At 47.1% G+C, this 21599-nt stretch overlaps 1 protein-coding gene and 1 long non-coding RNA gene across 3 annotated transcripts in view; one reads left to right on the top strand and one right to left on the bottom strand.

Annotated features, from left to right (window-relative positions):
• Positions 1-21599, top strand: part of AKAP19 (A-kinase anchoring protein 19) — a 48409-nt gene that overhangs the window by 4359 nt on the left and 22451 nt on the right. Inside the window, exon 4 of the mRNA XM_077885141.1 lies at positions 17191-17400. The gene's annotated coding sequence lies outside the window, so the exon portion shown is untranslated. The remainder of the gene's footprint in view (positions 1-17190; positions 17401-21599) is intronic.
• Positions 8579-20262, bottom strand: LOC144305962 (uncharacterized). 2 transcript variants are annotated; one of them, XR_013372993.1, is made up of 4 exons: positions 16643-17922; positions 16087-16227; positions 13868-15863; positions 8579-13163 (listed from the first exon to the last, which is right to left on the bottom strand). It is a non-coding gene; the product is annotated as an uncharacterized LOC144305962 (long non-coding RNA). The 2 variants fall into 2 exon arrangements; XR_013372994.1 differs by lacking the exons at positions 16087-16227; positions 16643-17922 and adding an exon at positions 19958-20262.

The raw sequence follows: 21599 nt of genomic DNA, 5'->3' as shown, positions 1-21599 counted from the left end.
GGTGTAATATTCATTTGTGTTTTTACCAGTGAGGTTTGACATTGTCTCATATGTTTAGTGACTATTTGTGTTCTTTTTCCTGAAAAAGAAATGTATTTTGAGGTTATTTTTGTGTGTGCTGTAAGAAAGTGCTCCGTTTCAGCTACCTTGGAGTGTAGCTCTTCGGTTTTCCCAACACCATTTATTGAAGAAACTGTCTTTTACCCATTGTATGTTCTTGTCTCCTTTATGGAAGATTATTTGACCATCCAATTGAGGCTTTTATTTTATTTTATGTGTCTGTTTTTGTTTCGGTGCCATACTGTTTTGATTACTGCAGCTTTGTCATATAACTTGAAATCTGGGATTGTGATGCCTCCAGTGTTTTGGGGTTTGGTTGTTTGTTTTCTTTTTTCAAGATCACTGTGGCTATTAGGGTCTTTTGTAGTTCCATACAAATTTTAGGATAGTTTTTTCTGTAAAAAATGCTGTTCATGTTTTGATAGGGATTGTATTAAATCCATAGATTGTTTTGAGTAGTGTGGACATTTTAACAGTAATGGGGCGCCTGGCTGGCTCAGTCAGTAGAACATGCAACTCTTGATCTCGAGGTTGCAGGTTTGAGTCACGCATTGGGTATAGAGATTACTTAAAAATAAATTCTTTTAAAAAATCAATATTTGTTTTTCTATCCCATGAACATGGAATGTCTTTCCATTTGTTTTTGTCGTCTCCAATTTCTTTTATCAATGTTTTATAGTTTTTAGAGTATAGACCTTTCATCTGTTTGGTTAAGTTTATCCTTAGGGATTTTTTGGTGCACTTGCAAATGGAATTGTTTTCTTAATTTCTCTTGCTGTTGCTTCCTATTACATCGATTTTATATCCTGCAGTCTTACTGAATTCATCTATCAGTTCTAGTAGTTTTTCAGTGGAGTTTCTAAGGTTTTCCATATACAGCATCATGTCATCTGCAAATAGTGGAAGTTTCACTTCTTCCGTACCAACTTGAACACTTTTTATTCCTTTTTCTTGTCTGATTGCTGTGGCTAGAATTTCCAATACTATGTTGAATAAAAATGGTTAGAGTCGACATCCTTGTCTTGTTCCTGATCTTAGGGGCAAAGTTCTAGTTTTTCACCATTAAGTAAAATGGTAGCTGGGGGTTTTTCATATATGGCTTTTATTATGTTGAGGTATGTTCCCTCTAAAGCTACTTTGTGGAGGGTTTTTATCATGAATGGATGCTGTCCTTTGTTAAATGCTTTTTGATCATCTATTGAAATGATCATATAAGGATTTTTAAAAAGATTTTATTTATTTATTCATAAGAGACACAAAGAGAGAGAGGCAGAGACACAGGCAGAGGGAGAAGCAGGCTCCGTGCAGGGAGCCTGATGCAGGGACTCAATCCCAGGACCCTAGGATCACGCCCGAGCCAAAGGCAGGGGCTCAACCATTGAGCCACCCAGGCGTCCCCATCATATAGTTTTTATCCTTTCTCTTGTTGATGTGATGTATCATGTTGATTGATTTGTGAATATCAGTATCACCTTTGCATCCTGGGAATAAATTCCACTTGATCATGATGAATGACATTTAATGTAGTGCGGGATTCAGTTTGCTAATATTTTGTTCAGGATTTTTGCATCGATATTCATCAGAGATATTGGCCTGTACTTCTCTTTTTTGTAGTGTCTTTATCTGGCTTTGGTGTCAGGGTCATGTTGATCTCATAGAATAAATTTGGAAGTTTTCTTTACTCTTCTATTTTTTGGAATAGTTTAAGAAGAATACATTTTTTAAAATTTTTAAGTAGGCTCCATGGGGCTTGAACTCACAACTTTGAAATTATGCTCTACCAACTAAGCCAGCCAGGCACCCCTAACTCTGCTTTAAATATTTGGGAATATTCATCTGGAAAGCTGTCCAGCCCTGGACTTTTGTTTGTGAAGAGGTTTTTTGATGGCTGATTAAATTTATTGCTGGTAATTGGTCTGTTCAAACTTTCTACTTCTTCCTGATTCAATTTCTCTTTATTTTTTGCATTTCAATGACTGGAATTTATCCATTTCTTCTAGGTTGTCCAATTTGTTGGCATATAATTTTTTGTAATACTCTCTTACAATCCTTTGTATTTCTATGGTGTCAGTTGTTATTTCTCCTCTTTCATCTGATTTTGTTTATTTGACTTCTCACTCTGCCTCTCTCTCTATGTATCTGGCTAACGGTTTATTAATTTTGTTGATCTTTACAAACCAACTCCTGGTTTTATTGATCTCTTGTATCATTTTTTTAGTTTATATGTCACTTATTTTTTGTTCTAATGTTTATTATTTCCTTCCTTCCACTGGTCTGGAGTTTTGTTTATTTTTTTTCTAGCTCCTTTAGCTGTAAGGTTGGATTGTTCATTTGAGATTTGTTTGTATTGTGGTAAACTTCCCTATAAGGGTGCCTTGTTGGCTCAGTCAGTTAAATGTCTGACTCTTGGTTTTGACTCAGGTCATGATCTCAGGGTCCTGGGATTGAACCGCACATCAGGCTCTGCACTCAGTGTGGAGTCTGCTGGAGATTCTCTCTCTCTCCCTCTCCCTCTTCTTCTGTTCCTCCCTCTGCTCTCTCTCTAAAATAAATAAATAAATAAATAAATAAATAAATAAATAAATAAACCATACATGCATACATACATAAATTTTAAAAAAAACTTCCCTCTTAGAACAGATTTTGCTGCATCCCAAAGATTTTGGACTATTGTGTTTTCATTTTCACTTGTGTGCATGTATTTTTTTATTTCCTCTGATTCCTTGGTTGACTCATTCATTGTTTTATAGCATATTATTTCACCTCCATGTATTTGTTCTATTTCTAGATTTTTTAAAATAATGACTGATTTCTAGTTTCATAGCATTATGGTCAGAAAAGATGCACAGTATGACTTTGTTTTGTTGTTGTTTTTTTTAATTTGCTAAGACTTATTTTGTGGCCTCATATGTGATCTATTTTGGAGAGTGTTGCATGGATTCTTGAAAAGATTGTGTATTCTGCTGTCTTAGGATGGTGTATCCTGAATATATCTATTAGATCCATCTGGTCCAAAGTGTCATTCAAAGCCAGTTGCCTTGTTGATTTTCTTTTTGGATAATCTATCCATTGATATAAGTAGGGTGTTAAAGTCCCCTACTATTATTGTGTTACTATTGATTACTGCCTTTGGGTTTGTTATTAACTGTCTTATGTGTTTGAGTGTTCCTATGTTGGGTTCATAAATATTTACACTTATTATATATATATATTTTTTTAATTTTTATTTATTTATGATAGTCACACAGAGAGAGAGAGAGAGGCAGAGACACAGGCAGAGGGAGAAGCAGGCTCCATGCACCGGGAGCCCGATGTGGGATTCGATCCTGGGTCTCCAGGATCGCGCCCTGGGCCAAAGGCAGGCGCCAAACCGCTGCGCCACCCAGGGATCCCTACACTTATTATATATTCTTGTTAGATTGTTCCCTTTATGGTTATATAGTATCCTTCTTTGTTTCTTGTTACAGTCTTTGTTTCAAAGTCTATATAGTGTCCTTCTTTTTCTCTTGGTACAGTCTTTTTTAAAAGCCTACTTTGTCCAATATAAGTCCTGCTACCCCAGCTTTCTTTTTCACATCCATTTGTATGAAAAATGCTTCTCTATCCCTTCACTTTCAATCTTCAGGTGACTTTAGGTCTGAAATGAGTCTCTTGTACGGGGCACACAGCTGGGTTGGGTTTTTTTAATCTCTTTGTTGCCCTATGTCTTTTAATTGTGGAGTGTTTAGTCCATTTACATTCAAAGTAATAGTTGATAGTATGTACACACTGCCATTTTGTTACTTGTTTCATTGACTGTGTTCATAGTTTTTCTCCATTACTTTCTTCTCTTGCTCTCTTCTCTCACAATTAGTTGGCTTTCTGTAGTGATATACTTGGATTCCTTGCTCTTTATTTTTTTGCATTTCTAGGACCGTTTTTTTTTTTTAATTTAAATTCAATTAGCCAACATATGGTACATCACTAGTTTCAGATGTAGTGTTCAATAATTTATCAGTTGTGTATGACAACACTCAGTGCACATCACTGGTTTTTGATTTATGGTTACCATTTGGTTTGTATATAACATCTTCTGCATATAGCAGTCTGTATTAAGTCGATGGTCACTTAAGTTTGAGCCCATTCTTTACTCCCCTTTCTCCCACATTTTAGGTATATGGTGTCATACTTTGCAATCTTTCTTTTTTAAAGATTTTATTTATTTATTCATAAGAGACAGAGAGAGAGAGAGAGAGAGAGAGAGGCAGAGACACAGGCAGAGGGAGAAGCCGGCTCCATGCAGGGAGCCTGACGTGGGACTCGATCCGGGGACCCCAGGATCACGCCTGAGCCAAAGGCAGGCGCTAAACCACTGAGCCACCTAGGGATCCCCGGCAATCTTTTATTTTGTGATTCCCTTGACTGATTTTTAACTCCTTTTTGTGCTTTCTAATTTTTTTCCTACTTATGGTCTTTCCTTTTCCCTCAAAGAGTCCCCTTTAACATTCCTTATAGGGCTGATTTAGCAGTCAAGAATTCCTTTAACTTTTGTTTGTCTGGGAAACTATCTCTTTTCCTATTCTGAATGATCACCTTGTTGGATAGAGCATTCTTGGCCGCAGGGTTTTTTCCTTTTAGCACAATGACTATATCATGCCGCTTTCTTTTTTCTTTTTTTTTTTTTAAAGATTTTACTTATTTATTCATAGAGACAGAGAGAGAGAGAGGCAGAGACACAGGCAGAGGGAGAAGCAGGCACCATACAGAGAGCCTGACGTGGGACTCGATCCAGGGTCTCCAGGATCACGCCCTGGGCTGCAGGCGGCGCTAAACCGCTGCGCCACCGGGGCTTCCCATCATGCCGCTTTCTTCTGGCCTGCAAAGTTTCTGCTGAAAAATCAGCTGATAGCCTTATGGGGTTTGCCTTGTATATAACTGTTTTCTTTTCTCATTGCTTTTTAAATTCTCTATCACTATTCTTGCCATTTTAATTACTATGTGTCTTAGTATAGACCTTTTTGGGTTGTTTTGCTAAAGGCTCTCTGTGCATCCTGGGTCTGGATTTCTGTCTTCTTCCCCAGATTCAGGAAGTTTTTAGCTATTATTTCTTTAAATAAATCTTCTGTCCCCTTTTCTCTCTCTTTTCCTTCTGGAATACCTATAATTTGAATTTTATTAAGCTTGATGGTGTCACTGAGTTCCCCAAGTTTAGTTTCACTTTTTTTTCTTTCACCTATTCAGTATGACTGCTTTCCGTTACTCTATTTTCCACGTCTCTGATCCATTCTTCTGCTTCCTCTAGTCTCTACTATTTAGGGCTTCCTCTAGTCTCTACTATTTCTAATGTATTGCTTATTTCATTTATTGAGTTCTTCATCTCTGGTTCTTTTTTATGTTTTTGGTCTCTTTATTAAGGGTCTCACTGAAGTTCTCCACTCTTTTCTCGAGCCCTATGAATATCTTTATGACCATTACTTTAAATTCTCTATCAGGTGTATTACTTATCTCTGTTTCATTCAGCTGTCTTGCTGTGATTTTGTCCTGTTCTTTCATTTGGGATATGGTCCCCTGTCTCCTCCTTTTGTCTAATTCTCTGTGTCTGTTTCTGTGTGATAGAAGAGTCAGCTATGTCTCCTGGTCTTGAAAGCTGTAACCTTATGAAGAAGAGGTCCGGTAGTGCCATGCAGTGTGATGTCTCCTATTCACCAGAACCTGCACTTTAGGGGTGTCTCCTAGGTGTGCTGCATGTGCTCTAGTATCATGGTGATGTGCATTTGCCTTCAGTGTGGTCATCTGCAATGGTTCTCTTTGCCTATTATGGGCAAGGTTTTATTCCTGTGGTGATAGTAGGCCAATCTGGGGCCTTCTTGGGCTTAAGTTGAGTTAGGTCAGGCATTAGCCAGGGATGCAGTAGCATCAAACTGTAGGGGTTTTCCCCGTGTTGTCCCCTGAGAAATGTTCGTTGATAGGTGGGGCCTGTAGTCAGATCAGCTGCCCCCAGCCTGCTGCTGGGGTCTGAATCTGATGGTCGTGTGTGGTCTTTTCCTCTCTCCAGGGATGGAGTCACTTTGGAGTTGCACTGGCCCCTGTCAGAGATGCTTGCTCATTACTCGGCTTGTGAAACCATTTTGGATAGGCCGCGGCCAAGAGCGTATTGGAGAGGTGGAGTCAGAGGAGTTTGAGGGTGTAGGACATGGGGATCATTAACAATGATCTGCTGTGGGAGGGGACCTGGAGCTGAAGCCTCGCGTGGAGCTGGCGTGCCCACAGGAGAACTCGGGGGGCAGGTACATTGATACCTCATTAGGTAGGGGGTGTCTGCAGTGTTGGTGTTTATGCTGGGGTGCACAGGAGGGAAATAGCACCTGCCAGCTCCTTTTCTCCTGGAGAAGTCTCCCAAAGATTCTTGTCCCTCCAGCAAATTCTCTGGGCTTAGTAAACACAGCTCTCTCTTATATATCCTAGCTGTTTTTCACATTTCTGCCTCTATATTGTATCTTTATGGGGCTGTTTGTTGTACTGTGTCTTTAAGGGAGGGGACTGAATTTTCTCTTATTTTCTTGGCTCTCCAAAAGCCAAGCCATTAATTATTAAAGTTCCAGGTTTTAAGTCCTGCTGATTGTGAGAACTCACAAGAAATTTGGTCCCTCTTATGTTCAAAGCCAAATGTTGTGGAGAGTCCTGTGAGAATTTCTCCCCCCTCTCTGTGCCCACAGCCCCCTCCGCCTGCAGACGCTCCCTGGAGTCTGTTAGCTCTGGGCCACATCTGTGCCCCTCTTGCCCCCTTCCATGCAGCCCCTTCTGTATATTTAGCTGTGGAGAGCTTGCTATGCCAGTTTTCGGGTTGTTTCCTGGGTTATTTACGCTTACCTGAATCTTATCTAGTTGTATCCAGAGGACAAGGTGAACTTAGGGTCCCCTAGTCCCCTTTCTTCCCCTGAAGTCTACACTTAGAACCACTAATGCCCAGTGATTGTAATTACTGTAGCGTGTTTCAGTATCTGGGAAGGGTAGTAAACTTATCGCCTTCTATCAGAATTTTCCAGGCTATTTTTCTTTGTTCATTTATTTTTTCACAAGAACTTTAAAATTGGTTTATCTAGCTCCATAAAAGCATCTGTGTTTCTATTATTATTGTTCCTTGGTAATTTATAAGCATAACCCACTGCTTCATGATATCGAATCTTCCTATCAAAAAAACACAGCATATCTTTACATTTGTCCAAATTAACTTTTATATCCTTTATATTAGAACAATTCTCTTTTAGGTTCTGCATAGTTCTTAGTAAATATCCCTTGATTATTTTGGATTTTGTTATTGAAATGGGGTTTACTCGTCCATTATTTCTAAGTCAATTTTGTACATGTGTATATTAATTCTGTATGTTAATTAATTACTCTTTATTAATAAGTTCATATTCTGCTGGACGCTGGTAGGCTGGGTCTGAGGACCTGGAGGGGGTCCCACAGGACTAGCCAAAAGGGTCCTTGGCTTCATGCAGAATGGAAATTAAATGGGAGTGAGCAGGAGGTAAAAGCAGAGTTTATTGAAGATCTAAAAAGAGCAGATAACAGAGCAAGTGTCCAAGAGACTCAGAGAGGAAAGGAGGGGATCTCACCTTTGCTTGAGATCTGGGATTTTTTTTTTTTAATTTTTATTTATTTATGATAGTCACACACACAGAGAGAGAGAGGCAGAGACACAGGCAGAGGGAGAAGCAGGCTCCATGCACCGGGAGCCCGATGTGGGATTCGATCCCGGGTCTCCAGGATCGCGCCCTGGGCCAAAGGCAGGCGCCAAACCGCTGCGCCCCCCAGGGATCCCGAGATCTGGGATTTTTATTGAGGATAGAGTTCTCACGCACATGTACATGACTTCTCAGGCATCCAGGAACTGGCCAGAACAAAGACCAGGGTCCAGGTGTTATTCCTTGGGGCCAGGGGGTCTTGGTGTTGAGACGCCCAGCTCCAGGAGTCTGCAATGTGCATAGGATAACTCCCTCCGGTCAATCTCACCTGGTCCTTCTCTAGAAGTTATTTATCCTACGGAACCATTAACTCCTTGCCCCTTACAAGGAGGATTATGCTCTTTACAAGGCATGAGTGACGTGGGGTGGAGAGTTTAGTCCTAGCAAGAACAGAAGCAGGAAGAGGGAGCAAAAAGCAGATTTTTATGGAGTCCTTCAGGTTCCCTGTCTCCCTGGAAACTTGCTGAATGTTTCTGCCATCATTTTCATTTGCCATCTCTTGGAAAACCCAAGATGGTACAATCATACCATCTACAAACATAGAAGTAGTTTTTATTTTTCCCAACTGTTATACCTTTAATTATCTGTGGAATTGGAGGTATTAGGCAATCAATTAGACAGTATGAAGTAGTAGTGGTCATTGGGGGATCTCTCTATTTCCTGACTTTAGGAGGAACATCTCCAGTGTTTCTGCATTAGGAAATACGCCAGCCTTGGGGTGATATAAAATATGTATAAATATATAAAGGAAGTTTTCATCAAATTCCTTTCCAATAACCATGTACATGAAAACAATTTTTCTCCAAGGATTTATTACTATGCTAAAATACATCAATATATTTTGTACAATTGAGCCAATTTTGTGTAAGTGGCGGAGGAGGATCCCCATTTGATTATGATTCATTATTTTTGTAATGTAGTTTGTTAAAATTTTATTTTTGTCGATATTCAACAGTAAAATTGATTATCTTTTTTTACAATACATCAGGTTTTAATATAAATGTTATAATTTATAAAAATGATCTGGAAGTTTTAATTTTTCTCAGATCTGAGACAGTTTAAATAGTATTAGAATTACCTGTTCTCTTAAAGATTCCTTTGTGAAATAAGACAACGTACTTGTGGGAGTAGAATACATATTTGCGACATATATAAGCAACAATTAGTTTACAACCATTTCTTTAGGATTTCCCTCAATTCTAACACACAATTTTACTATTACCTTGAAGTGTTTAACCTTGGTATTCTTAGCTATACTTATGCTACTATGATCTAATTTATCTATTTCAATGGAAATTGAGCTCTGTAGAATTTCTAAATCTGCTGGGGCAAGTTTTGGTTGATTCTTTTTCTGGAAAATTATCCATTTCATCCAGGTTTATTTGTTTTTATAGTGTTGTGCAAAGTAACTTATTAATCTTCTTTGTTTCTGTGGTTATTTCCATCTTCCTATATCTTTTTTTTTTTTTTGACCACTTGACCTGTGTTGGATTGTAAAGTATGTGGAAGTGTCCTATTTTTAGTGTGTTTCTGTTTCTCTTTGTATATTGTATAGTTTTTACTTCATGAGAGCTATTGCTAAGTTATTTGGTGTATAGATATTCATTTCTGATCTTCCTTGTGAATTTTTACCTTTAGCATTGAAGTCTTTTAAATCGCTTTTTGCTTTGAATTCTATATTCACTGATATTAAAACCATGGCCCATGCTTTCTTTGTGTTCATATTTGCTCATCCTTTCATTTTTATCTTTACTGAATTGCATTGCTTTAGGAGTATCTCTTGCTTACAGCCTAGGGCTGAGTTTTGCTGTGCAATAGCAGTATAACTTGTATCATCCTCACAAACCCCCAGTGTCACATTTTCTTATGTTCCTCTGGCCTAAGCAAGTTACACCATTGACTCTAGATTCAAGAGTTGGAGAAATAAACTCCACTCCCGGAGAGAAGTTGTAGTATACTGTGGCCATCTGGGCAAGGACTAGGACCCCTCCAGGCAATGAGGTGGACCGCCTATGAGGGAGCTGACGGGGAGTGAAGAAGAGATACACACCTATGGGCAGAACTTCCACCTGAGACCTGCGTCCAGGGCTTTCCTCAGAAGCCTTTCAAGCACTAGAAGAGAAGGCCAGCTTTTGAATGAATATGCGGTCCCCACAGTACATTGATGGCCCCCTGGTGGTAGCCACAGAAGGACTGCAATTCTCCCCAAAGAAAAAAACATTTTTCTCTCTCCCCTCCCCAGTGCATTTGCCCCCAAATACAGAAAAGATAGAAAGATAGAAAGAGGATGAGGAGGGTATCTGGGAGCCAGACACCTTGTCTGTCCTTCTCACTCAAAGCTGACAGAGCCATAGTTTTAGCCAAAGTTAAGGGAGGATAGGAGAACTGTCAATCAGAATTATGTATTTCTGATCATTGGAAATGGCTGAATGGCAGTAGAATCAGGCCAGGATCATTAGAGGAGCCTCTTCACAACAGAAAAGAGGAATTTAACAGAGAAGAGACCGAGGAAAAGAAACCAGAAGCAGAGATGGAAGATGCAGGAGAGAAGGTGGCATAAGTAACGGAGCCCGGTCCTCAAGGAAGCCGAAGGAGTTGGAGCCAATAGACCCTGGACTTGAACAGAAGAAAACAAATTTCATCCTTTAAGAATGGAGGAAAAACTGTGAATAATGATTATGAACACAAGTGATTATGCACAACAGGAGTCTGGAAAGCTGATAACCTCAATTTTCTTCATGAAGTGGGAAGTGAGGGTGTCTGATGAGAATGAGGACAGCTTGGACAATGAGGAAGATTTAGGACATTTATTGGAATACTGATGTCAAAATTGACCTAAGTTGTATAAATAAAAATAAATTATTATTTTTTCGCTACTAGGAACAAGTTATAAAAGAGAAAAAAAAAACCCAAAGGACCATCTAAAAAAATCAATAAAATGTTACATAAAAATATCAATGTTTTTAGATAGATATAATACTAAAACGACATGAATTACCCCAAAACTAAGCTAATATAATCCATTTCTAACCTAAATTTGACTAATATCTGGGAGGAATTGGATATAATAATCTTAAGGGTTGTATGAGATAATGAGTGTAAATAACACTAGTGAGGAATGACTTGTCTTACAAGATTAAAGCATATCCCAACCTCCTTATATTGGCTTTGGTTTTGGCTTAAAAAGAGACAAGTCAGAGGAAAGAATAGAGAGAGCTCAGAAATAGATCCTGGTACATGTGGATATTTGACATATAACAAAAATGGTATTTCAGTTAAAAGAGGAAAGGTGGATTATTTTTTAAATGGTGCTGACCAAATACCCAATTCATCTGGAAAAGAGTATTTCAAAGTAAGTTCCAGATTGATTAAAGAAAAGAAGGAAGAAATAATAGGTTTCATATGCACAGAAATATCCCTCAAGCTGTTGATTAACCAAGACAGCACTGAGAAGCTATGAAAAAAAAAAAAAGACATACATAATTTAAAATTCTAATCCATTTGCAAAGGAACAAACATCACCCTAAAGGAAGTGAATATTGTGCTTCCATAAAAACTTTAAAGAAGGACATAATACCTTGGGGGAGATTGAAATACACGATAGAGATCTAAACTATATAAAATGTGCTTACAAATAGATAAAAACCTGAAAAGCCAAAAAGAAAAAAATGGGCAAATAAGATTTAGATAAAGCAAATCCAGGAGACCAATAAACATGGACTCCCCCTCAACCTTGCTAGGAGGTAGGGAAATGCAAATAAAATAACAATGATATCTCACTGCAGAGCCATTAGATCAGCAAAAATGGAAAGTGGAAAGAACTTTGGCTATCGAGACAGGGATGTGCATGGGGAAATGTTCATGGTTCCAGCTTTTTTGAAAAGAAATATGGATTATCCACTGAAATTAATAATATATTTTCCTTTCTCACTCTTAGAAATCTATCCCATGAAAATAAAAATCACTGCTAGCTGAGATACACATATGATCTGAGTGTTGTAGCATCGTTTGTACTAAAGACTGAAAACAAAGCAGATGCCCTCAGGTCAACGACTCCGTACATTTGATCCTCACAACGGCCCGATGAGATAAGCGGTGGTAATTTTACGGGGAAGAAAACTAAATCACGGTTTTTTTAAGTTGCCCAAGGCCTCACGCAACTGTATTCAAAATTACTATTTTTTTTTTCCTATGCTCGTTGAGTTGAAGAGATTTTCATGATACTGTTTGGTATGAAAATGTTAATTTAGAGAAGTGTATATAATTCGATCTCGTTGTTGGACCACCTAAATTCTGTACCCACCCCCACACACTCCCTGGTATGCCATGTATCAGAATGCTTGTGTACGAGGAAGGTTTGCAGGGCTACACGGGAAGGCGTTAACATCATTCCTTACGGAAGAGGCAAATTGACCAGTCAGAGTAAAAAGATTATGGAGGATATAATCCCCTACAGCTATTTATGACTGACGTTCTGAGGGAAGAATGGATTCTACAGGATTTTTGTTTAGCTTGGTTTTTTTATTTTTTATTTTTATTTATTTACTTTTTAAGATTTTATTTTCTCAAGAGAGACACAGAGGCAGAGACACAGGCAGAGGGAGAAGCAGGCTCCATGCAGGGAGCCCAACGCAGGACTCCATCTGGGGACCCTGGAATCACGCCTTAAGCGAAAGGCAGATGCTCAACCACTGAACCACCCGGGTGTCCTGGTTTTTTTATTTTTTAATTGTATTTTTTAAATAAGTATGCATGATTGAGAGAAGAGAAAGCTATATCCATTGCGGGGGGAATCTAATTAATGGGACTAGAATAATAAGAAATCTAAAAACCCACCTCTAGATTATTTCTCCACATCTCTGGAACTTAGAAAGTCAACACTATTAGAAGGATAGTGATAATAATATACAAGACTTAATACATAAGACTCTAAATATCAGGGGGTTTTAGCAGAGATTAATCTACATTTTAGAATGTGTGCAGACCTTCAAACAAGCAGTTTCATTTAAAAAATTTGGTGACGTAAATTGAACACCAATAAAAAAATAAATTTATTATTAAAAAAACCAAATAAATAAATAAGTAAATAAATAAAAAAGTTGGTGATGTACTATTTTTTCCACAAATTGAAACTGTGTTTCAATTTTCAAACTGTTTCACCTATTTAACAGGAAACTGTAAGAATTTGTTTTTATAATTCTGTATGCTTATTTATATATTTTAGACGAGTTTTATCACAAACTGTAATCACATTATTTTTAACATTGTTGATAAAATTGGAAATTCCTGAGATGAGCCACTGGTCTTGTATTATCACTGAAGAGGTTTATCTTCTTGCTGTTGATCTTCTTGATTCACCAAGACAGCACTGCGAAGCTATGAAAAAGGAAAAAAATGACGTATATAATTTAAAATTTTAATCCATTTGCAAAGGATCAAACATCAACCTAAAGGGAGGGAATATTGTGCTTCCATAAAAACTTTAAGAAAGGAAATAGTAGCTTAGGGGAAATTATCTGAAATACGTGATTGAGGTCTGAACTATATAAAATGTGCATTTCTGCAGAAGCAGCCCTCTCCCAGCAGTGAGCAACACGGTGGGGCGGGGGGGGGGGGGGGGGGGGGGGGGGCAGGTGCGAGGCCAGGGGCAGGGCCTGCGACTCTGGCCCTGAGGCCGCCCCTGGGAGCCTGCAGCCGGGGTGGAGACCTGCTGGGACCGGGGCGAGGGCATGCGGGGCTCCTTAGGGCCCGGGGGAGGGGAGGCCCGGGTGGAGCCTGGGGGCCCAAGGGAGCCAGAGAAGGGGCTGAGCTCGGGGCTTCCCCCGCCCGGGGAGCCAGGGGGAGCCGGATGGGCCTCCACCCACGTGGCACCAGTTGTCTGGGTTTGTACGGGAGCTGTGCCCGCCGAGGAGCCCTCGCGGCCTGGCCTGGCCTGGCCCGGGCACCTGTGCACCTGTGGCCCGGAAGGCCGAGGCCTCCGAGGGGTTCAGGCAACTTCTGGAGGTGTCTGTCATGCTGAGCTGCTATGGTCTCACGTCTGTAAAGCACCCCCCATCACTTTTGTGAGATAAAATACTCACCTTTTGGTCGTGGGCTGAACCGTTTGGACTCCGTGTCTGCAGTCTCCGTCTCGCCACAGTCGGGCCGAGCCGGTCCGGATCCGGGAAGCAGGGCTGCTAGAGCTCGCAGTCGCGACACATGTGGCCGGGAGGGGCCGCTCCTTCGAGGCCCCGCTAGCCCTTGAAGCCCGGGCCCGGGCCCTTCTGGGTGGAGGAGGCGGTGCCGGAGGACGGGCGAGGTGCAGGTGCAAAAACCCACTGTGGACGGCAGGCCTTGGCCCTACGGGCCTCGGTCGTGGAGCCCTGAGAGCCTGGGCAGCGCCAGACTGGAGCCATCTACGGACCCGGGCCTCCCTGCACATAAGACTTTATTAGACCTTTTATTTTATTATTTTATTTTTTATTTATTTTATTTATTTATTTATTTATTTATTTATTTATTTATTTATTTATTTTTTAGACCCTTTCTTTTAATGTCCAACTCAGCTTAGGGCGGAGACCAGGGCTGAGAGGCGGCGGCCACGTGGTCCCGGATCGGCCTTAAAGGCGGACTCGTGAGCTCCCAGGGCCGGGCAGGAGGTACTCGCTCTCCTCGTGGGCCTGCTTTGCCCACGATCCCAGTGGTTTCGATCCCAGGCCGCCGGGCCTGTTCAGCTCCTGTTTCTTAAATTCAGCTGCTTTGCGAACACCCGAGGCTTCGGGTGGGTTGACGACAGGGTCGGTCAGGAACCGCCTGCAGACGCCGGTCCCTATCACCGGTCCCTATCACCGGGCTCTGTGCCCGCCCAGCTTCTCCCATCTGCCTTGATGGCACAGGCTCTGGAAGAAGCCCTGGTTGCTTTTGGTTAAATTCTGTAAGTTCGTAGTCAATAACTATCGAAAAAGTTGACACTATAGAATGTGACCTGAGATCCAGGCCCTGCTATAGAACCGAGGCAGTACGAGCTGCTCCCTGTATGTATCCCGAGTGTATGGATATTTACTGCAAAATATATGAAAGAGTGAAAGGAAATATATGAAAACCGTTAACAAGTTTTCTCTTTGGAAGACACGCTGATTTTTTTATTCCGTTTAATCTCTTCTTTCTCTTCAGCTCTCCCGTCCCACCGAGGGCTGGAACTCACGGCCCGTTCAGCGCGTGCTCTGCGGACGGAGCAGCTGGGCGCCTTCCCTCGCTTTAAGCCTAAAAGGACCAATAGTTAGAGAATTGATTTCGCTCCCGGTCAATCACTTACAGTCTCCGGTGAAACCTAAGAAAATACTAAAGTAGTGGCACGTGAAGGACACGAAAACGTAACTGCAGTTGGCTTCGACTTCTAGAGAAGCAGAGAGCTTCTAGGAGACTTGCAGACTTTTAAAGCTTCCCCATTATTTAGAGACACAACCGGGGCTTTACTTCAGTTCTCTTGATTCATAATTAAATTAAGCTTCCTTTTCCTCCTCAAAATATACACGCATGGCGAAGAGTGACGGCAAGTGAGAGGGGAAACCATCTGATCTGTCCTCCGTGGTTTTCTGAGCCCCTAAACCATCTTCTGTTTTCATAAGGGTCGTGTTCTCAGGCTGGTCTTTTCCAGGCAGGGGTAACTCCGAAATAGGCCACATGTCCCGCCTCCCCATTGTCGCCTGAGGCCCCGGGAGGGGCGGGGGCGGCAGCGACCCTCCCCGAGGGGCCCAGCAGCGGTGCCAGCTGTGCAGGAGGATCTGAATTGTAGCTGCTCTTGACAAGAAGCCTCCCCTAAGTTCAGTAGCAATGACAGTACTTGAAGGAAGGCTGGACGCAGAGCAATGGCCATACCCCTTCTATTGCCTTGTCAGCCCCGCACGGGTGGCCCCATATGGCCAAACCCAAAACGTGGCCCGCACAGTCCGTAGGAGGCATTTCTGGCGCTCTCCCCGCGGCACACCCAGCAATCCAGTGGACGGTCCACCTAACGTCCTGCAGGGTTTATTTTTTCGAAACACCACATCTGGGCTTCCAAGGCCTACAATCCCATCACGTCTAAATCTGGACGATCTAAAAAAAATAAGTAAATAAATAAATCTGGACGATCTAATTGAAACCAAGAGCAAGTGGACAATAGCAGCTGTGATCATTCCTCATTCCTTTTTTTTTTTTTTTACTTTCGTCATGTCCTTTAGAGATCTGTTAGACTCAGTATAAAACAATATAAGTTGGGTTATGAGATAAAATGTAAGAGTCCAACCCGGAGAACCCCCGCCCCATGACAGATGCTTACGCAGAAGCAGCACGGCGCAGTGCAGGTGTCCTCGTTACGTGAGAAAATTATTTGCCGACACAGTGTAATAGGAATGGGTCTGGATTTACTCTTGGACAAACAGGTCTTTTTTTTTTCACTGAGCCGTCAAAAAGAAAAAACCTATAATCAGATTGATATGAGTTTATTATTCAAAACCAGGAACCTGAGGGGCTCAGGCCATCAAGCATCCAACCCTTGATTTCATCTCAGATCGTGATCCCAAGGTCTTGAGATCAAGCCCCACGTGGGGTTCGTGCAGAGCCAGCTTGTCCTCCTCCTTCCCCTCCACCCCCCGCCCCCCCCACTCTCTGTCTCTCTCTCTCTCTCTCAAATAAGTAAATAAAATCTTTCCTTTTTTTAAAGAAGACTATTAGTTCTACTCTAATCACAGCCAGAAAAAGAAAGAAAGAAAGAAAGAAAGAAAGAAAGAAAGAAAGAAAGAAAGAAAGAAAGAAAGAAAGAAAGAAAGAAACTGAAAACGGTTTCAGTTCAACTATTCCAAAACCAAGGCCTTTATTTTTGGCCGACATCTTACCGGGTCCATAATTGATGGCCTTATTAACCAAGTTTCCTCAAACTCCCTGCTGCCCAGGATGCTCCCTTCCAGTGCAGAAGACATAGGATTTAAATCCAGAGGATAGGGTGGCCCAGGGGGCCCAGCAGTTTGGCACCGCCTCCAGCCCAGGGTGTGACCCCGGAGTCCTGGGATCGAGTCCTGCGTCAGGCTCCCTGCATGGAGCCTGCTTCTCCCTCTGCCTGGGTCTCTGCCTCTCTCTCTGTGTCTCTCATGAATAAATAAATAATAATAATAATAAAAATCCAGAGGATATCTCTGGGTCAAGATGCCTAACGGAGCACACGTGTTTACCTCCCGAAACTCTTTGGTCCCCCTGTCACCTAGTGGGATGGAGAGTAAGCAGGATAGGTCTTCGGAAATAAAGAAGGCCTTTTCCCTGAAAATCTGAGTTGTAACATGAGTGAATTGTTTATTCTAGTATCAGAACTCTTTAAAAATCGGTCACACATGCATTGGTTGTACGAAAACACTTGGTTTAAGCAGAGTATTGTTCTCCTCAACTCTAGGCCGTGAAGCAGCTGGGAAGAGACGGAGTGAAAGTCTTTGGAAGGAAATAAGCCCTGAATGTGGAACGTCCATGAAAGAGAAACTTGTTAAAATTCTATGAAAAGAAGCTTTGGAAAAGACAAAAGAATTGCTAAGAGAGCCACAAAGGCAACCGCTTGAAAGAAACAAATTCTACTAGAATCTCCACTACGACTTTTATGGTTACGGAGGTAAGGCAGTGAGCTGCTGTGGCTCTTGTTTTCTTCTCCATCAGGAAAACTGGAAGGAAAACGTCCCCATGTTCACGTAACAAAATATCAGGAAAATAACCAAGGTGACTATTTAGGAACCTTGCTCGAGATCTGTCAATAGTAAGTAAAAAACAGACTTAAGGTCTGATAGAGGCATCAGAGGATTCCTCTGGAGCTTTCTTCAGTTGGGCACAGGGGAGCATTTTTAGGAGAGATTTCAGTGAAGGTAATTCTGGCCGTGGGGCCCAGCTGTCAGCGTTGATGGGTTAGAGGTCGGATGGGAAGACTGCCGCCTGGAACCACAGCCGGGTTCAATAGGCTACCGTGTGCGGACAACTGAGACTTTGACTCAGGCCTGGGTTCAAATGCAGGTTCTACCATAGGCAGTTACCTTTTCTTTTCCATTTCGTCATATTTTTTTTGTATTTTTTTTATCGGAGCTCAATTTGCCAGCATAGAGCATATCACCCAGGGCTCATCCCGTCCAGTGCCCCCGCAGGGCCCGTCAGCCAGTCACCCCGTCCCCCCACCCACCTCCCCTTCCACTACCCCGTGTGCGTTTCCCAGAGTGAGGAGTCTCTCATGCTCTGTCTCCCTCACTGATGCCTCCCACTCAGGTTCCCTCCTTCCCCCTATAATCCCTTTCACTATTTCTTATATTCTCCGTATAAGTGAGACCATACGATGATTGTCCTTCTCCAACTGACTTCACTCAGTGTCATACCCTCCAGGTCCCTCCACATGGTGGGTGTTCGTCATGGCTGCCCCCACTCACCCCACAGCTACCGACGCAGCTTTCCACTGACTTTCACAGAAGCGACGCTCCCACGAGCATCAGGGAGGATGCAGTGGCCGGGCCAGGCCAGGTGGCCACGGGATCAGGGTGGGGGGCAGATGGGCCTGTCCCGGTCCCCACTGGCAGGTGCCAGGCCGGCCGTGCAGGGGCGGCAGGGGGCCCAGGAGAGAGGCCGACAGCCGGGCAACAGAAGCCCTGGGAGACCAGCAGGATGGGGTCCCCAAGAGGAGGGGGTCTGGGGCCGCCGGCTTCCCGTGTCCCAAGCCCCCCTGTGCCCCGGGTACCCCCCACCTTCTGCACCTGCAGGGCATGCAGGGCCCCCCAGGGAGGAGCCCCCTGTGCCCTGGGTCGCTTCCCCCCCACCCCCGGCTCTGCACCTGCTGGGCACCCATGGCCTCCCGGGGAGGAGCCACCCCCAGGCCCCTGCCTCTTCCCTGTCACTTGCTTTTCCCGCTTTTAAAAGTCAACAGGAGGGTGGGGGGGTGGCTCCCAGGTGCAGGCTCGGGTCCCCCAAAAGCCCAGGGTCCCTCCGGCCGTCTCCCCCCTCTGCCAGCGGCCCCGGCTCCACCAGGATGGGGGGGGACAGCCTGGCCTGCAGATGGAACCCTCCCGGAGCCCCAGGATGGGGGGGCAGCCTGGCCTGGGGGTGGACACCCACCCGGAGCCCCAGGATGGGGGGGCAGCCTGGCCTGAGGGTGGACAGCCCCCCGGAGCCCGGGGCCTGGCGCCATCGCTTCCTCCTCCACGCATTGGCCGCTGAGCCCCGGGGGCGGGGACCCCTGCCCTCGTCCCAGAGGAGCCGAGTGTCGCTGAAGGGAGTGAAGGGGTGCCGTGCTCCCCGCCGCCCCTTGCTCCTCAGCGTCCCCCACGGTCGTTTGCACGACGCCCGCAACACGCGGGCCTGAGCCTTGCTTCTGTTGGCCCAATCCAGGGGCGGACACGGAAAACCCGAGCTCGGCCGCCAGGAGGCTCCGCTGCCTCACGTCCTGGGTCAGACCGCGCCGCCTGGGAGTTCCCCTAGACCAAGGGCTGCACCCGGGGGGCGCCCCCAACCACGTCGCCTCCCCCAGCACGGTCCTCCCGGTGCACGCTCCCTGCCTCCCAGCTCGGGAGCCCGGGCGGACCTGCGGCCTGAGGCTCCGCCGCCCGCATGTCCAGCACCCGCGGTGCTCCTCCCTGTGCTCCTCCCCGGGGCGCCTCCTGGGTGCTCCTCCCGGGTGCTCCTCCCCGGGGTTCCTCCTTAGTGCACCTCCCCCGTGCCCCTCCCTGTGCTCCTCCCCGTGCTCCTCCCCCATGCTCTTCCCCGCTGCTCCTCCCCGGGGCTCCTCCCTGTGCTCTTCCCCCATGCTCCTCCCCGGTGCTCCTCCCTGGTGCGCCTTCTCCGTGCTCCTCCCCGGGGCTCCTCCCCGTGCTCCTCCCCGCGCACCCCCCCGTGCTCCTCCCCGCGCACCCCCCCCGTGCCCCTCCCCGTGCTCCTCCCCGTGCTCCTCCCCGTGCCCCTCGTGCCCCTCCCCGTGCCCCCCCGTGCCCCTCTCCGTGCCCCCCCGTGCCCCCCCGTGCCCCTCCCCGTGCCCCTCCTCGTACTCCTCCCCGTGCCCCTCTCCGTGCACCTCCCCGTGCCCCCCGTGCCCCTCCCCGTGCCCCTCCTCGTACTCCTCCCCGTGCCCCCCCCGTGCCCCTCCCCGTGCCCCTCCCCGTACTCCTCCCCGTGCCCCTCCCCGTGCCCCTCCCCGCGCTCACCTCCGCTGGTGTGTCCCGTCTGGGCGTCCGTGTCTCCGCGCGAGGCGGGGAGGCGTCCCTAAGGTCCCCGGGGCGGGAGCCTCGCGGGGCGTCGCAGCCGCAGCCCACCCAGGGCGCCTCGCGGGCGTCGGGAGGCTTTTCCCGCCGCGGGAGCCTGAGCCGGGCGGGCGGCCGCGGGGGGAGACAGTTCGCTTAGGGGCCTTGTGTCTGCAGGAGCAAACTTGAAAAACGTCCTTGAGTGTTTGTGGATAGAGAAGCATGAAACAGACGTGCGCTCAGGGCAGGCTGGAGGGGAGGGCAGGGCCCCTGGGGTCGGGGCGGGGGGGGGGAGGAGGGCGGGGGGAGGAGGGCATGGGGGGGCCGCGGGGGCTCCCGTCCCGAACTCCTGGGTTGTGTTTCCTGCCGTGAGGCAGCAGCACCCTGGACAGTGGGGCGACGGGCGGGGGGGGGGGGGGGGAGCGCGCTGGGCGGCGGGGCGGGGAGCGCGGCGGGGGCGGGGGCGGGGGCGGGGCCCGGGCCCCGCCGACACCCCGACCTCCAAGTGCCGCCGCCCCAGGGGCCGCCCCGCAGCTCCGCACCCCCGCACGGCTCCGCATCGCCCCCCCGCCCGGCTCTGCACCCCCGCCCGCCGCAGCTCCGCACCCCCCTACCCCGGCTCCGGTGCCCGCCACGGCCCGGCTCCGCACACCGCCCCCCCTCACCCCCTCACCCCTGCTCCGCTCCCTCACCCCCCCTCCCGCTCGGCTCCCCCTGTCTGGTGCACCGGCTGCCCCGCCCCGCTCCCTCATCCCCGCCCCCCACACACCCGCCCCGCTCCCTCACCCCCTCACCCCTGCTCCGCTCCCTCCGTCCCCCCGCCCCCCTCCTCCCCCCCGACCGGGCCGCGCAGCCGCCGGGCCGTGGCTGCTGGAGGCGCCGCCCGCAGGTGGGCGGCCGCGCGTGTCCGTGGCCCCCCGTCCCCCCTGGCGGCAGACCCCGGAGCCGGGAGCCCGGAGCCCAGCCGCCCCGCCAGGCCCCCGCGCCCGCCGCCGGAGCCCCAGGGAAGCACCGGCTCTGCGCCCCCGGAGCCCGCGGACTCGGGTAACAGGTGCGGCTGCGCCCCCGGAGCTGGGCCCCGGGGTCGGGGGGCACCCAGGGACCCGAGGAGCGCAGCAGGACCGCAGGACTGAACCCGGGGCGGTCCCCGCGGGGTCCCCGGGCGAGGCGGTGGCTACGGCCTCGGGGAGGGGCCGGCGCGGGAGGACCCGGCGCAACCCCGCGGGCAGCAGCTGAGGCCGCCGCCGCGCCGGGTGGGGACGACCTGGGGCAGCCCCGGGACCTGGAAGACGCGCATCCCGGCCTCTCGGCGCCTCCTGCCGCCAGACATCACGGCCAGGACCGCCCGGGAGGCCGCTTCCCAACCCCACGCCGACCTCCGGTCGCCTGAGCATCCCCCCCCCCCCCGCGGCCCTGCGGGGACCGAGCTCAGCACCTGGAGCGCCCCGCCCTCCTGCCGCGCCGAGGCCGCCCCCGGACCCGCTCCTCCTCGGGCTCCCTCCCCCTCCCCTCCCGAGGCCTCCAACTAGTGAAAGGACGCGCAGAGTTGTCCGGCAGGAGGCTCCGAAACTTTGCTCCGTGTCCCAGAGACAGTGACCCAAGAATA

Source organism: Canis aureus, chromosome 36, assembly GCF_053574225.1.
Source record: "Canis aureus isolate CA01 chromosome 36, VMU_Caureus_v.1.0, whole genome shotgun sequence".
In the NCBI taxonomy this organism is placed as follows: domain Eukaryota; kingdom Metazoa; phylum Chordata; class Mammalia; order Carnivora; family Canidae; genus Canis; species Canis aureus.
Note: the sequence above shows the minus strand (reverse complement) of the source record. Positions and strands in the feature narration are given on the sequence as shown.